Genomic DNA, 18,592 nt, shown 5'->3' with positions numbered 1-18,592 from the left:
CTTTCATCAGTGCTTCTGCATATGAATCAAATAGTATGAAGGACATGGAACATCCTTGCCTTACACCCCCTACCAATGGGAAATCACAGAATATTTTGAAGAAAACAGAATAGAGGAAGCATTCCAAAAAATTTTTGATTCGGCTAATAATATGGCTACTATCATTGGCATTGCCACTTAGTTTCCAGAAGTAAGCATTGCAAGGAAAAGATTGAAAAGACGTCATTTTGATTATGAAAGTAGAGAGGAAGCTATTCAGGATCCACAACAAAATTCCAAAATTATTTTTTTATTTCAAATTATGGACACAAATATTTTCTCGTTAACTGAAGGGTTTAGAAATATGAAAGAACATGTAAAAATATTTAAAATATTTTATATTTCTGAATTAAAAAAAATGGTCATACAACGATTTCTTAAATCTTTGCAAATATTTACATATTAAATTAAGTGACATTAATCGTAATGAGTCTGATATTGATGGTTTAGCATTACTGAAGAACTTAAGAGTACTTCAAACTTATATTAAAGACAATATTACTCCATCTGAAGTGTTACAATATATTTTTAAAAACAATTTTAAAGATACCTTTCCAAATGTGGTAGATGACTTTCATCAACCGGTGAAATACCAACACTTTGCTTATTGGGGGCTTGAAGTGGTGAAACCCATGTTTAGTCTCTAGAGCAAAGTTTCCGGCATCCCCCTCTCTCATTCTTCTGCTTCAACCCATGCAAGGTACTAAGTACTATAGGTTTTGATACCTTCGTGTTTGGGGTTTTCATAAAAAAAAAAAAAAAAAAAATGTAGCAGGTGCATTAAGAATTTATACCAGTGAGAGAAACAAAGGGGTGCTCCTACCAAGATAGGCTTAAGTTCTGGAGACTAGATTCTGCGAGATAATCTGATTGAGATGTATAAGGCATTGAATGGGTTAAGCAGGCTCAATGCTGATGGGATTCTTCCCCTTGCTCACATTACAAACCAGAGGGTGCATAGATTCAAATTGAGGAAAGACAGATGTAGAATAGATGTTCAGAAATTTGCATTTAGCCAGCGGGTAGTTGATTGCTGAAACAAACTTCCATTTGTCGTTGTGGAAGTTGATAGCTTAAATAAATTCAAGGAAGAACTGGACAAACTTTTGTAGCGGATGGAGAGGTGAGCTTGCTTTCTTGCCTGATATGCCAATTACTTGATATCGATTGTTCGACTGTTGATGAATTCTACTTAGCAAACAAACAAACTGAATGAGTATTTTGCATCTACATTCACACATGAGGAGTTATTAAGGATTGAAATGCCAGAAGGTTATCAAATTGTAGCAGGGTGCTTAATGATTTTGTAATAACTGAGAGCAAAGTGGAGGAGAAATTGTTGAAGTTAAACATAAGAAAGGCACCTGGGGTTGATGGGATCTATCCAGTTAAATAAAAGGAGGCAGCAAAGGAAGTAAGCAAACCCTTAGCCATAATTATAAGAGCATCCTTGGACTCAGGGATGGTCCCCACGGACTGGAGATGTGCAAATGTGTCCCCAATTCACAAAGGGGTATTGAAGAGTGACACGAGTAATTACAGACCAGTTAGTTTAACTTCTATTCCGGGTAAAATAATGGAGTCACTGGTTAAAGATGCATTGCAGGACCATCTAGACAAGACTGCAGCAATAACTCAGACACAGCATGGGTTTGTTAAGGGGAAAGTCTTGTCTGGAAAATTTGATTGGATATTATGATGTGGTTACAAAGGAACTGGATGCAAAAAAAATAATTTTGATATCATATTCTTGGATTTCAGGAAAGCTTTTGACACTGTTGCGCATGGAAGGCTATTGTACAAATTGGAACAGAATGATATTAAGGATAAGTTGCTACAATGGATAAAAGGATGGTTGAGTGGGAGAAGACAGAGGGTGGTAATCAGTGGGCACTGCTCTTCGTGAACTAATGTTATTAGTGGAGTCCAACAGGGTTTGGTGTTGGGTCCACTGTTGTTTTGTATATTTATCAATGATATTGACGAAGGTATATCAGGCTTAGTGTCGAAGTTTGCAGATAATACAAAGGTTGGCAGGGTTGTTAATGACAGTAATGGCAGTGTGCTACTGCAACAAGAACTAGAAAATTTGGGAAGATGGGTTGAGAAGTGGCAACTGAAGTTTAACATTGACAAATGCAAAGTACTGTATATAGGTAGAAGTAACTCCAGAGGAACGTACCATGTGGTACTACACTTAGGGTGGAAGAAAATGAAAAAGACCTTGGAGTAATTGTGCAGTCAGATATGAAGTTTTCTGAGCAATGCAGACAGGCTGCCAGAGCAGGTCATGGGGTTTTGTCAATGATATACAGGAATTTTACTAGCAGGGAAAAGGAGGTGATTGTCCCTCTGTATAAGGCAATGGTCAGGCTACACCTTGAGTACTGCGTACAGGTCTGGAGGCTTCATTTTAGGAAGGATGTAGATTTGCTTGAGCATGTACAGAGAAGGGCAACAAGATTGGTGAGGGGAATGAAGGGATCCTGTTACCAAGAAAGGCTTATTTTCTGCAAATTGCAGCGGCTTATACACTTGTGAGGTGTATAAGGCCCTGACTGGGTTGAGCATACTGAATTCTGATGGGATTCTTCCACTTGTTCAGCTTACGAACCTAAGGGGGCATAAATTCCAATGAAGTAAAGACAGCTGTAGAATAGATGTGCGGAAATTTGCCTTTAGCCAGTGGGTGGTTAATTGCTGGAACAAACTTCCATCTGTCATAGTGAAAGTTGATAGGTTAAATAAATTTAAGGAGGAACTGGACAAATATTTAGAGGGAATGGTTGTGTGAATTGTTTTTTTTTTTGGCTGATGCTACATAAGCTCATACACTTGCTTTCTTGCATCACATGCCACAATTACTATTGATAATAAATAGGCATGACGTAGCCGAGTGGTCAGGAGCGAGAGTGCATAGCACGCGTTCCTTGAGTGGACCGGGGTTCAAGCCCGTGACTACTAAATACGATAAATATTTGTATTGACGATTTATTGTAAACTCTACTGACTTGGTTGTCGTGCCGGAGTATAAACAGAAAATTTATTTTTACCCCTAGCATTGTCGCTGTTGTGGGTATTATTGCATCAGGCAATCATGTAACCAATCACTGCCTGCAATAAAGATATATATAATGCTAATGCCTTTTCTGACTTTACCAGTTTCAGTTGCCTCAGGTGAACAGAGTTTTTCAAAATTAAAATTAATCAAAAATTATTTATGATTGACAATGTCTGAACAATAACTCTAATTTGGCAATATTTTCAATAGAAAATGATCTTTTGGAACAAATAAACATAAATGAAATAATTAATAATTTTGCATCTCTTAAAGCAAGGAAACATAAATTTGTATAATTTTTTTTTTAACATTATAATTTTCCTTTTATTTTATTATTGCAATAGAATAAGATTACTGTGATTTAGAAGTTAAAATTTATTTCCAGAATTTCAGAATGGTTTTGTTATTTTTCTTTGTTGTTTCATAATATAATATTATATGTGTGAGATTTGTTATAATTCTTTTATTTTTTCAATAAATGAATAATAATTATTTTAAGCCTTATTTTATTTTTTAATTGAAATATTTTGGGTTGGCAAATTTGATTTTGCTTACTGGCGGCACATAGTGTCGCAGTGGCCCTTGTTCTAACTTTTTATTTATGAAGAGCAAATGTATGAAATAAGTTAAATCCATTTTTAATGCAATTTGAACTAAATTTATTACAAATTGGTTATTGATGTAGGTTTTTTTTTTTTTTTTATGAAACCCCCAAACACGAGAGGTATTATAACCTATAGTACTTGGTACCATGCTTTGATTGGAGGTTGAGAAGATGAAAGAATATTTGTTGACATTAGACTTGAACTTCTGTAGACTGTAATTTTCAGGAAATACTTACGAAGGAAGGTTGTTCCAGAAAACAGCAGTTGAATGAATAAACGAGGAAGATGAAAAGTTGATTCTGTGAGTTTGAAGTTGGACAATAGATGGATGTTGGCTGGAGGTGGCACGTGTTCGGACTGATTTCAAAGAGAGAGTGGGAATAATAGAAACCAATTCAGAAGAACAGGAAGTATTGTAGGAAAGCCATGCAGCAGAAACAGTACGTCTATGACACAGCGAGTGGAGAGACTCTGTTAGAGAGGAGTCATTAATTAACCTAATTAACCCCACATGGGGTAACAATATACCATGGTAGGGCAGATTTGCGATTTATACAGAGTGAACAGCTGTTTGGAAGAAAAGTAACACCGAGAGCGAAAGGTAAACCAAGTTTTTTAGATGCAGAAGAAGCAATATTTCTAATGTGCTTGTGCCAAAAGAGATTAGAAGTCAGGATAATCCCCATCAACTTGTGTAGAAATTGGAGTGTCATCAAAGGTAAGCATAGGAGCAGAAGAATCCTTTTTGCGAGATATAAGACAAGACTGAGTTTTATAAGGATTGAAATCAATTAAGTTGTCTTTGTCCCACTGGAGAATTACCTGGAGATCGGTATTTAAGGAATTGGTAGCAGATATTCGAGAAGTTGAAGCTGATTGAGCAGGGCAAGGTTTCTTAAAATGGAAAGTGGAATGCAATGTGCTATCATCGGCAAAACTATGGATAGGATTTCCAGTCAACGGAAGAAGGTCATTAATATACAAGAGGAAAAGAGTGCCGGAAAGAACTGAACCAGCATTAGTGGAAAAGTTAGAAGACAGACAGCCATCTACCATCACCCTCTGTACTCACTGAGGGTGATGGTCAGAGAGAAAACTGGATAACCAATTACATAAACCAGTTGGCAAACCATAAGATGGAAGCTTGTTTAGAAGACCTTTATGCCAAACACGATTGAAAGCCTTTGAGATGTCAAGAGCAACTGCTTGTGTTTCACCAAACTTTTTCATTGAATTTTTCCATAACTGGGTAACATAAGCCAGAATATCACCAGTGGATCGACACTGACGGAATCCATACTGGCGATCGTTGAGCAGACGGAAGGTTTCTAGGTAGTTTAAGAGTTGGCAGTTAATTGATTTCTCCATTACTTTAGAAAGAGTAGAAGTAATTGTAATAGAACGATAATTGGATGGGAGGGATTTGTCTTCTTTTTTAGGAACTGGCTTTATATGAGCAAATTTCCAAGAAGAAGGAAAAACACCTTTGGAATAAGAAAGTAAAAAAACACGGCAAAGAACAGGAGTAAGTTCAGGAGCACAGGTTTTGAGAACAAATGGAGAAAAACTATCAGGACCTGGTGCTTTCTTAGCATCAAGACTTGTCAAAATCTTTTTGACAGCAGACCACATGAGGCATTGAATGGAGCATGTTGGGAATAGTGGGAGGTGTTTTACCAAGATCATTAATACATGAGTTGTAAGAAAAATGGAATGCTAGCAGGTCAACTTTATCCTTGGCTGAAGTGACAACAGAACCATCTGGTTTGGACAGATGGAGCAGAGATTGGCAAAAGTTGTGGCCAATAGCTTTGGCAAGAGACCAGAATGCTCGGCTACCATTAGGACAAGAAGCAAGTTTTCTACTTTTAGCCTGTTCAAACTCTAGTTTGGACTGATTAATAACTGGTTTACAACTGTTGCAAGCTTTGGTGTAGGCAGAAATTCAAACTGAAGAATTAGAAAGAAGCCAATTACGATATGCAATGTTCTTCTCCTGAACAGCCTTAGCACATTTATTGGAAAACCAAGGTTTAGATAAAGGACAAGATTTTAAAGTGGAGTGTGGGATAAAGGATTTCATTCCTGCAAGAATAATTTCACTGACATGATCTGAGCAAACGTTGACATCAGAAGTTTTGAAAAGTAATCCGATGAAGGAAAAGAAGAAAAGAAATCTCACAGGTCATCCCATTTTGCATTCTTGTAATGGTAAATAATGCGAGGTTGGGAAGAGCCATGAGATAAAGGCTCCATTGGAGAAGAGACAATCACCAAGTTGTGATCTGAGGTACCTAAAGGACCTCTCACTTGGACTGTGTACTTAGAAGGGTTGTTTGCGAAAAAAGATCAAGCGTGATGGCTGTATGGTTATGATTGTCCAGTATTCTTGTAGATAAATGAACAATCTGTGCAAGGTCATTAGTAATTGTAAAAGCCTCAGCATCTCGACCAGCTGGATCATTGTGACTAGAAAACTGGAGTTGTGCACATTAAAATCACCATGGAAAATTACCTCACTGTTAGGAAAGTTGGATTGTAGAAAGTCAAGTTTGAAAGAGAGGAAGTCAAAGAGCCCCAAGTGATTAGTGGAGTTGGAAGAATGGTGGAGACAACAGATTAATTTGACACAATGAGATAGAGAAATTTTAAGCCAGAGAAGATCAAAGACAGGAGATTTCAAATTAGCAAGTCTCTGACAGGGAATATCAGATTGGATATATGCACAAGTAACACCTATGAGGCGAAAGGAATCATACAGCGAATAATTTGGGCAACTGAGATGAGCAGTACTTGAATCAACCGATAACTGAGATTCTGTCAGAAAAATATATGGTTACTCTTGCACATACCTTAAGAGTTCTTATCTGTTACCCCAACTGGACATATTATCTAGATGTTCTGGGAGCAGAAACGTTTCAAGTGAGTGGGTAGCTAATGCCAGGGAAGAGAGCCTAAAAAACTTCAAGGATTGTAGTAGGGTTGTTAAATATACAAGAACAGTAAGTCTTAATTGTTTATATAGTAATGTTACAAGTGTTGTCAATAAAATGAGCGAATTCGAACTGCTGGATAAAATAAGTAACGCGGACATAATAGGGCTTACGGAGACGTCGTGCCACCCAGAAATTGGGGATGATGAGTTTCAGTACGGCTTGTATAATGTATTTAGGAAGGATAGGGTAGATAGAAGGGGTGGTGGGGTAATGCTTCTTATCAGAAGCAGCCTGAGTGCGACGATAGCTTTCCCGGATTCAGACGTTTCACATGCTAGTATAGAATCTGTATGGTGTGAGATAGTTGGAAACAAAGGTATAATGTGAGTAGGAGTAATCTACAGACCAGGCGATTGTGAAGATTATGACAAATGCCTCTACATGCAAATGGAATGGGCAAGTAAGCCTCAATGTCTTATTATGGGTGATTTCAATTTGCCTCTAATTGATTGGACTAAATGGGAAGGAAACTCGACATGGGGAGCAAAATTTTTAAATCAACTAGATGACATGTTATTTGTATCAACATGTCAGGGAAAGTACTAGAGAAAAGAATATCCTAGATCTCATCATCACCCATGAATCAGATGACATAACAGGGCTGACAGTAGAGGAACCAGTAGCAGGAAGTGATCACAGAGTTCTACGGTGGATGATGATGAGAGAGAGATAGCAGCAGTAAAAGGCAAAGGAATGGGTTTTAATTTCAGAAAAAGAAATTACAATGCCTTAAGGTACTACATGGCCTCTATTAACTGGGTAGATATCGTGCAGAGAATGAATACAATTGAATTGTGGTATGCTTTTAAAACATTAATCACAGATGCCTTGATTGCGTATTTACCAATAAAAAATACTCCACGAGGAGGGTTCCAAGTTGGATGAATAGTGAAGTTGCCACATTACTTGAGTAGAAAAAAGTGGAATGGAAAGGTTACAGGGCAATAAAAAGTACTGAAGCCTATAACAGCTACAAGATGATCTGTAATAGAGCCACAGAAAAGGTTCGACAGGCAAAGGCAGTTTATGAGAAATCACTAGCAAACAGAGCAAAGAGGGGGGGGGGGATAAGGAATTCTTCACATATATAAATTCCAAGAAGAGAAGGACAAACCAGATCGGACCTTTACGTAAGGGAAAGGGGATAGTATTAAATCTTTATATTTAATACTATCCCCTTTCCCTTAGATAGTATTAAAAAGGGGATAGTATTGAATAATTATTAGGGGATAGTTGCTGATGAACTCAACAGTTATTTTGCATCGGTATTTACAAATGAAAAACCTTTTGTGGCAATGGGAAATTGTGGGAGCGAAGTTGAAAAATATGTATTTAATGATATTGAAATTTCGCAAGATTATTTAAAGAAAAAACTTTCGAGCCTACAGGCCAGTATGACTCCTGAAGTTGATGGAATATACCCTATAATCTGAAGGGAGGCGGCAAGTGAGTGCATTAAACCATTGTGTCTAATTATGCGAGCATCACTAGACTCTGGAGAGATTCCCTTGGATCGGAAAAGTGCCACTGTATCTCCCATATATAAGGGTGGCTCTAAGAGTGAAGTGGGAAATTATCGACTTGTCAGTCTGACTTCAGTGGTAGGGAAAATCATGGAGGCAATGATCAAGGGTGGATCGTTTGGATCGAATTGAAATTCTCAAGGATACCCAGCATGGTTTTGTAAAGAGAAAATCATGTTTAACAAATCTGGTTCACTATTTTGAGAGGGTCACTTACGAGCTGGATTTAAGGAATAATTTCGACATTGTTTATTTAGATTTCAGCAAAGCTTTTGACTCAGTCTCACATGAACGGTTGCTTTATAAGCTGGAACAGGTTGGAATCACTGGGAAAATCTTTAGATGGATAGATAGCAGGATGGCTTCAGGGCAGGAGGCAGAGAGTTGTGATAAATGGCTATTCCTCAGATTGGGTTGATGTAAGAAGTGGGAGTCCCCAGGCATATGTATTAGGACCACTGTTGTTTTTAATTTTCATAAACGACATTGATGAAGGGATACAGGCCATGATGTCTAAATTTCCAGATGATGTTAAAATTGGTATGGTAGAGTAGTTAATTATCACTGTCAAGCTGAGCTTCTTCGGAGAGACCTAGATAGGCTTCAGGAATGGTCAGAAAAATGGCAGCTATGTTTTAATCCAACAAAGTGTAAGGTATTACACCTGGGAAACAGTAATCCCAAAATAACTTATTCACTTGGTGGAGTTCAACTAAACCCACTACTGGAAGAAAGGGACTTGGGTGTTACGGTACGGTCAGATATGAAATTCTCTGAGCATTGTAAGGTTACAAAGAAAGCAACCAGTAGAGATATGGACATGATAATCCCATTATATAAGGCTTTTGTTAGACCACACTTGGAATACTGTGTTCAAGTATGGAGACCGCACCTAAAGAAAGACATCAAGCTTCTTGAAAGGGTGCAAAGACGGGTAACTTGCCTGGTGAGATTGGCAAAAGGGCATCCTTATGAAGAAAGACTTTGAATATGTGGGTTGCAGAGTTTGGGATGTCTCTGAGGTGTCTAGTTTCCAAATTTTGGAAACTAGACACCTCAGAGGAGATTTGATTGAGGTGTTTAAGGCTCTGAGAGGCATCAGTAAAATGAATGAGGACGAAATTTTCAAGATTATAAATGATGCTAGGGGACATAAATTCAAGTTACGGGGGGAAATGTTTAGATTGGACTGCAGGAAGTTTTATTTTAGCCAGCAAGTTATAAATTTCTGGAATAAGTTGCATACATGTGTGGTAGAGGCTGACAGTTTGGGTAAATTCAAAGGTCATCTGGGTAGTACCTTCGCGTCAGGGAAGCACATAAGATGATAGGTTTAATTTCCTTTACTTTTATTAATTATTATTGTTTTATTTATTTATTTAATTTATTTATTTATTATTTTTTTTATCAATGTTTTATTCGGTTTTTTTTTTTTTTTTTAGCTTGTGCAGCATAAGCCATAGGCTTTCTTGCACCATGCGGCTAATACTAATACTATATGAGGCTTAGCAGACTGCAAGTCGAAATGGACATCTTTAAGATTAGAATTAAGACAATGTATATTTGTGAAATGAACTAGAAAGTGTTTGGGAGTTTTAGATCTTTTTGCAGATAAGCATGCTCTATTAGTTTGACAATTCATGGTGTATTCAATAGTAAGAAAGTGTGGGTGGGACATGCTGTATGAAGTAATGAAATTTTTGGATATGGCGTACACGTGGTAAGAATATACCCAGATCCATGACATATTGGGGCCTCGACAATGCACCCCGCATACATACTACTCACACTCCCTCCAGTCACTATCTGGCAGAGTAGAGGTAGCAAGATTATACACTAGCTGATCCAGAAGCCTCCTAAAGAGTTACCAATAGGTTTGGCCTGGTGTACTAACTAGCGGGCAGCCTGCGAACACCGTTTTAGAGTTGTACCCTCGAAATGTAAGGAAGGTTGGATCTCGCCGTGATGTTCATCATAACCTCAAAAGTCATCAGTCGTACTGCATGTTGGAAGAGATGGGGGAAGGGTTGACTGGAACTTAGCTCTGGAAACTAAACATGGGTTCCACCACTTCACACCTCCAATAAGCAAAGTGGTGGTATTGCACCTGTCGATGAGAGTCATCTACCACCGAGGTTTGGCACCCTCACCACATTCCTCCATGTGATGTGGGCACCACACCTCAACCACTGCTTACGTTAGTTCACACCTGGGTGGTCACCCACAGTGCTTGTGCATGTAGGTTATACCCAGGATTACTAACAGTCCCACCATCATGAAGGTGCAAGCAGAGGATTTGGCTGTCACAGACCATCCGGACTTTGCCAAAATTGGGTCCACTTGACTTGAATATCACACGAATATCAGTTCCATTAGCGTTTTAGACTTCCAAGTAGCAAGTGCAGCTTGTCTGGCATATCTGAGAGAATGTCTGTGACAACCTCAAGGTATTTGGGTGGATGCCCTCAAAGGATTAAAAGTGAGGGGCCCATCAAGCTCTCAGCTGCCCACACCAACGACAGAGCTTGCACTTGGGCATCACGCAACACAGCGGCAACCCCCCAAGGCAGAATGTGCTGGTCCCAAAGGAACTAGTAGTTGTTGGTGACTCTATTGTCAGGTAAACGGGAAACATGCATTGTAAAAAGGATAGGTGGAACAGAACCAGGGTATGTCTGCCAGGGGCAAAGGTCGATGACGTAGAGCAGATATCATCTTTTAAGGGCACAAAAGGTGATATAGTTGTACACGTTGGCACTAATGATATTAAGAGTAGGACACTGGCGGAATTACTTAACAAGTACAGGTCATTGTTGAAAAAAACCCATGAATTAGGATTGAATTTGAAAGTGTCTGCAATTCTGCTCAGACACGATAGGAGGGAGTATATGATGAGAGCCCTGTTGATCAATTCGACCCTGGAAAGATTGTGCAAGCCTCAAGGGGTAGAATTTTTTTTAACCTGATCTGTACTTGTTAACAGGAGAGACTGCTTCTACAGGGATGGGATACACTTAAATAGAAAGGGTGCAAGAATGTTTGCTGATGCTATCGAGGCAGTGTTAGGTGGGTCGAAAAACAGCTAGATTGGGTGGGATACAAGGACTAATAGATTAACAGTAGCCACTGGCAGAGGTGAAAGTGATTCTTGCACTGCTTCTATTGGATTGAGAAGCAGCCTGGAAATAAGATGCAGGGTATTTCAGATTTTTTTTTTTTTTTTTTTTTGATTTGGTAGTTGTTGGCGCATCGGCTTCTGTGGCCATATTGCACCTCCCAAGGATTTTGCAGTACTTTGATCCAAGCCCGAGGCGGGAATCGAACCCGCTACCTTTGGGTTGCCGGGCAGGTACTTTACCCACTCGGCTAGCCCGGTCGGCTGGGTATTTCAGAGACTGCTGGGAGTCATTGGGGTTCAAGTAAGCACATGAGTTGTGTTAGGGTAGCTAAGAAAAAGAACAGGTGCATGTATTCTTGCGTGTACACCAATGCTAGGAGTTTGGTAAATAAATTTGATGAATTTGAGGTATTGCTCAAAGCATCAAAGGCAGATATTGTTGGGATATCAAAGACGTGGTGTCACACAGATATAAGTAATGCAGAACTGGAATTTGGGGAGTACAACATCTACAGAAAGGATAGACAGGATAGAAAGGGAGGAGGGGTTATGCTATTAGTTAAGAAACACATAAAATCCAAGGAAGTGAAGCCAGTCGACATCGCTGAACAATGCAGTGTCGAGTCAGTTTAGTGTGACGTAAGCATTGGGAGATCAAAATTGAGAGTAGGAGTGTGCTATTTTGTGATTTTCTGATTAATTTGGTGTATTTATTCTTTACTCGGCCTTGTAATTGCATAAAAGTATCGGTAAGGGTTTCCACGTGTTTCAACTCCGCTACCGTTCGTAAATTTCCCACCATTGTGATACGATAGCGTTAGTTGAACTTCGTTAGCAGTTAAATTGTACATTTAAATAAATACATGTAACGACTTAGATTACAAACGTAATATAATTAATTATATTTAACATAATTAATAACATAACATAATTAATTATAATTAATTAATAAATTAATAGAATCATGACTCAGACCAGAGCAGCAAAGCAAAAGGCTCAAGCTAATGGAAGTGCTGTGGCTCAGAGCAGAACTGAGGGGGGCAGTTGTCCTCTGACTCACAGCCTTATAAAATGCACTGTTTGCTTGATGTTTGCAGAGCAATCGGGTACGGGACATGATACTGCCATGGGGGATGTCTTTGTGTGTGCGCGATGCAAGGAGTGTATCGATATCAGGCAACAACTCGGCATTCTTGTGGGCCTATCTGAGAGCTTGAAGGACAGGGTGGATGCCCTCGAAGAAACTAAATTGAGGGGCCCATCAAGCTCTCAGCTGCCCACATCAACGCCAGAGCTTGCACTTGGGCATCGCGTGACACAGAGGCAACCCCCAAGGCAGAATGCGCTGGTCCCGAAGGAACTAGTAGTTGTTGGTGACTCTATTGTCAGGGAAACGGGGAACATGCTTTGTAAAAAAGATAGGTGGAACAGGACCAGGGTATGTCTGCCAGGGGCAAAGGTTGATGACGTTGTAGAGCGAATATCATCTTTTAAGGGCACAAAAGGTGATATAGTTGTACACGTTGGCACTAATAATATTAAGAGTAGGAGACCGGCAGAATTACTTAACAAGTACAGGTCACTGCTGAACAAAAGCCGAGAATTAGGGTTGAATTTGAAAGTGTCTGCAATTCTGCCCAGACACGATAGGAGGGAGTATATGATGAGAGCCTTGTCGATCAATTCGGCCCTGGAAAGATTGTGCAAGGTTGAAGGGGTAGAATTTTTTTCAGCCTGGACTGTACTTGTTAACAGGAGAGATTGCTTCTGCAGGGATGGGATACACTTAAATAGAAAGGGTGCAAGAATATTTGCTGATGCTATCGAGGCAGTGTTAGGTGGGTCGGAAAACTGCTAGCTTGGGGGGAGACAAAGACCAATAGATTGACAGTAGCCACTGGCAGAGGTGAAAGAGATTCTTGCACTGCTTCTATTAGAATGAGCAGAAGCCTGAAAAACAAGATGCATGGTATTTCAGAGACTGCTGGGAGCCATTGCGGTACAAGTAAACACATGGGTTGTGTTAGGGTAGCTAAGAATAGAAACAGGTGCAAGTGTACTTGGGTGTATACCAATGCTAGGAGTTTAGTAAATAAATTTGATGAATTTGAGGTATTGCTCAAAACATCAAAGGCAGATATTGTTGGGATATCAGAGACGTGGTGTCACACAGATATAAGGGATGCAGAACTGCAATTTGGGGAGTACAACGTCTACAGAAAGGATAGACAGGATAGGAAGGGGGGAGGGGTTATGCTATTAGTTAAGAAACACATGAAAACCAAGGAAGTGAAGCCAGTCGACATCGCTGGACAGTGCAGTGTTGAGTCAGTTTGGTGTGACATAAGCATTGGGAGAGCAAAATTGAGAGTAGGAGTGTGCTTTAGGCCTAATGACTCTGATGAGTATAATAAGGAACTGTACAGGGAAATAGAGTGGGCCAGTAAATCAGAGAGTCTTATAATGGGAGATTTTAATTTCCCAGATATTGACTGGAATTTGGGGGCTGGTTACTCACGCACTAGCAGGGCTTTTGTGGATTTATTGGATGATTGTTTTCTACATCAGCATGTTCGGGAGGCAACTAGAGGGAGTAATACTCTTGATTTGATTATCAGCAGTGATTCTTCATGCATTAAGAATCTGCAGATAAATGAACCACTAGGTGGCAGTGATCACAGTGTGCTGAAGTGGGATTTACTGAAAGAGGTAACTACCATTAGGGGTAAAGGGAAGGGTTATTGCTTCCGTAAAGGCGACTACGATGGACTGAGACAGTATTTAAATTCTATACAGTGGGACCAACTGATGATGTTACCAACAGCAAATTCAAAATGGGAAGCATTCAAAGAACTTATCTTGGAAGCTACTAGGCTTTACATACCAACTAAGAAATATTGTTCAAGGTTTAGGCCAAAATGGATGTCAGATGAACTAATGAGGCATATGGCAGAAAAGAAAAATGCATGGGATACTTACAAATTAACACATGACACAGAGGCCTATGATAGATACAAGTTGATATGCAACCAAGTTACAAAGGAGGTTAGGCAGGCGAAGGCAGATTACGAGAAATCCTTGGAAAGGAATGCAAAGAAAAACAGCAAAGAGTTCTTTACTTATGTAAACTCTAGAAGGAAGGGGATGAATCAGATTGGTCCACTTGATATTGATGGGTGAACTGTTGATGATCCTGCTCAAGTGGCTAACAAACTAAATGAATATTTTGCATCTACATTCACACATGAGGAGTTATTCAGGAAGGGAATTGCCATAGATGAAGTAAACACTGGCATTGAGCTAGATGATTTTGTAATAATTGAGAGTAAAGTGGAGGAGAAAGTGTTGAAAATAAATACAAGAAAGGCACCTGGGGATTGATGGGATCTATCCAGTTATATTAAAGGAGGTAGCAAAGGAAGTAAGCAATCCGTTAGCCATAATTATGAGAGATTCTTTGGACTCAGGGGAGGTACCCACAGACTGGAGATGTGCAAATGTAACCCCAATTCACAAAGGAGGATAAAAGGCTGACACAAGTAATTATAGACCTGTGAGTTTAACTTCTGTTCCAGGAAAATTAATGGAAGCACTGGTTAAAGAAGCACTGCAGGGTCATCTTGACAAGAATTCAATTATAGCTCAGACACAGCATGGTTTTGTTAAGGGAAGGTCTTGCCTGGCTAATTTGATTGGATACTATGATGTAGTCACAAAAGAATTGGATGCAGGGAATAACTTTGATATTATATATTTGGATCTTAGAAAGGCTTTTGATACTGTTGCACATGGAAGACTGCTGCACAAATTGGAGCAGTGTGGCATTGGTGGCAAATTGTTGCTATGGATAAAGGGATGATTGAGTGGCTGAAGACAGAGAGTGGTAATAAATGGACACTGCTCATCGTGGACTAATGTTATTAATGGAGTCCCTCAGGGTTCAGTGTTGGTCCATTGTTGTTTTCTGTATTTATAAATAATATTGATGATGGTATATCAAGCTTAATGTCCAAGTTTGCAGATGATACAAAGGTTGGCAGGGTTGTTAAGGACGCTAGTGACACTATGCTGCTGCAACGGGATCTGGATAGGTTGAGCAGATGGGCTGAGAGGTGGCAAATGAAGTTTAATATTGACAAATGTAAAGTACTACATGTGGGAAACAGCAACCCCAGAGCATCATATCAACTCTGTGGTACTACACTGACAGTGGTAGAGAATGAAAAGGACCTAGGGGTAATTGTGCAGGCGGATATGAAGTTCTCTGAGTAGTGCAGACGGGCTGCAAGAGTAGCTCATGGTGTCTTATCAATGATATACAGGAAGTTTTCTAGCAGTGATAGGGAGGTGATTATTCTCTTGTATAAGGCAATGGTCAGGCCGCACCTTGAGTACTGTATACAGGTCTGGAGGCCTCATTTCAAGGATGTAGAGCTGCTGGAACGAGTACAGAGAAGGGCAACAAGATTAGGGAATGGAACGAAGGTTTGCTCTTACGAAGAAAGGCTTAAGTTTTGCAGATTACAGTGTCTGGAGACTAGGCACCGGCAAGGTGATCTGGTAGAGGTGTACAAAGCCTTGAATGGTTTGAGCATGCTCAATGCTGATGGGATCTGCGTCTTGCTCAGAATAATCACCTGAGAGGGGCATAAATTCAAATTGAGGAAAGACAGACGTAAGATATATGTGTGGAAATTTGTCTTTATCCAGCGGATAGTTGGTTGGTGGAACAGACTTCCATCCCTTGTTGTGGAAGTTGATAGCCTAAATAAATTTAAGGCTCAGCTGGACAGGTATTTCGAACGAATGGAGGGGTGAAGTTGAAGTGTTTTGTTTTTTTTTTTTGTTTTTTTTGGCTGATGCTGCATAAGATTGCTTTCTTGCATCATGTGCCTCTACTAATGCTAAATGCTAATGCTATTTTGTAGTGCCGTTTTCTGTGGTTTGAACTAAGTTAAATCCAAAGATGAATGCACCTGTGAAAATATAAATTTTTTTTCTGAATAAGTTATCTAGATTCATGTTTTATGTAAACTTGAGTTAAATCCAAACCATGATTGTAAAACCATGGTGTATCTTGGAGTTTAATCAAAGTCCTACTGCACATCCTTTCTTTTATTACTTGTAGTTGTCAGTTTCATTATTCTTTAGCTTATTTTATATTCCTATAAGTTTTTAGTGAAATGTTAGTTTCTGTGAGTGAAGCAAGTGCCAGAAAGTCAGGTAGAAAGAAACAGCTAGCAGTATGCCAGTCCACCTAACGCTGCCATGATAGCAGTAGCAGATATTCTTGCAGCCCTCCTCTATTAAGATATCCCTATAAAAATAAGTTTCTCTTATTAATAAGTGCAGACCACGCTGAGAAAAATTCTACACATGAGCCTCGCAGTTTCTCCACATCCAATTTGTTTGACAAGGCTCTCATGTATTCCCTCCAATCATGTCCGTGCAGAATTGCAGACAGTTTCATTTTCAGTTGTAACTTGTAATTTTTTTCTGAGCATTGCCCTATACTTGTTGAGTAAATCCTTATATATCTTGCTTTTAATATCATTAGTACCAATGTGTACAAAAATATCACCTTGTGGGCCCTTAAAAAATGATAACAAATGATAGAAAAAATGATTAATGATAACCTACAATGTCATCCAAAAATGATACCTACAATGTCATCAGCTTTTTGCCTCAGGCTCTGGCACACACCATGGTCCTGTTCCATTTATCCTTTTTACAAAGCATATTTCTTCTTTCCCTGATAACAGGAGTCACTGACAACATCTACCTACTGTGGAACCAGTGCACTCTGCTGTGGAGGATCTCGTGTCTTGTTAGAAAATTAGAAGCTATTAGAAAATGCTATTATTAAATAATAAAACTGTAGGGAAGTTGAACAAAGTATTGTTTTATTTTAAATGTGCTTGGTATGTATTTGAATGGATTTCTGCTACTTTCAGTATCAGCAAATGAGGTATGATTGCATTAAGTATGGTGATTGTTGTCTATTATCGAAATGATATACTGTAGAACGTCAGTTATCCAGAATAATTTGTAAGGCTGATTTTTCTTATTCTTTTTTTATTAATTGTAGTATTTGAGACAAATGTTTATTATACTACGAGAGTATTTCTGTCTTCTCCTTTTTTTTTTTTTTTTAACTTTTTATACCTGGTGAAGTGTTGGATTAGGACTGATGGATTTTCTCGGAAACCGTGAGTGACAGTTTAGTCATTTGCTTTTGTGAACCCAATTTTCCATGACATATTTTTTTCTCTTCATTTCATATTATTTTTAGTTTAGCTCCAGATTCGGTAAGGATAATATCAGCCCATGAAACTGTGCAATTTATTATTTTACTCAGTTTTTTTATGCTAAAATGTCAACGAAAAGAAACAACTGAAATGGGCAGAAAACCTTAATAATATCGATTTGATTATATCGATATTATTGAGGAACTTGAGAGATTTAGCAGAAAAAAATAGGTCACAACAAAAGAAAAACAATCGAACATTATTTTAAATAATAATACTTTAAATTTTTTCCACATAAAATTTGCAGTAAAATACATGTCCAAATTTATATATATACATAAGTAAATGTGCAAATTTTTATGTATAATTTATTATTATTATTTTTTTAAATTAAATACATTTTTTCTCTTTTTTTTCACACTATTTAAAGTCTTTTTATTTTACCTTAATACATTATAATAGAATTTAGAAGTTATAGTATGTCTTAAAGTACTGTTTTATTCACTTAACTTTCACTTAACTTGCCAACTGAAGACGTTTTAACGAAAGTCCGCCATTACGACTATTGGCTTATTCACTATTTAGAATTTCAACTTTAATAAACTTCACGACAACCAAGGACGGAGTTAGTGCACTTCTTCTTCCTTGCACATATTTTAATCCCGTTTCCATCGTAATTACCACTTATTCATCCCCTTAATTTTTTAATAAACCAATCACTTTAAAGTTAGCCAATCTCTTGTTATTCAAACCATAACAATTGCAGATCGATCAAAGGTGAGTACTGGAAATTTAAGCTTTTGCTATCTTTGATATCATTTTGCTATCTTTTGCTATCTATGATAGCAAAAGATTTGCTATCTTTTGCTATCTATATTATAACAGAATTTATTTAATTTTACCTTATGTTCGATTATCCGGAAAATTTTGCTATCCAGAAGAGATATGACATTAATTATTTCAGATAAGTGACGCTCTACTGTAATTTTAAAGGAATTGAAC

The 18,592-nt window shown here is 38.4% G+C and overlaps 1 protein-coding gene across 1 annotated transcript in view; it reads left to right on the top strand.

Moving 5' to 3' along the window:
• Positions 1 to 18,592, top strand: part of LOC150081740 (F-box only protein 7-like) — a 389,948-nt gene that overhangs the window by 68,428 nt on the left and 302,928 nt on the right. The window lies entirely within an intron of this gene.

This window comes from Mastigoproctus giganteus, chromosome 8 (genome assembly GCF_048544385.1).
Source record: "Mastigoproctus giganteus isolate SK-2022 chromosome 8, ASM4854438v1, whole genome shotgun sequence".
Lineage (NCBI taxonomy): Eukaryota > Metazoa > Arthropoda > Arachnida > Uropygi > Thelyphonidae > Mastigoproctus > Mastigoproctus giganteus.
The sequence above is the reverse complement of the archived record's forward strand: the minus strand, read 5'-3'. Positions and strand labels throughout refer to the sequence as shown.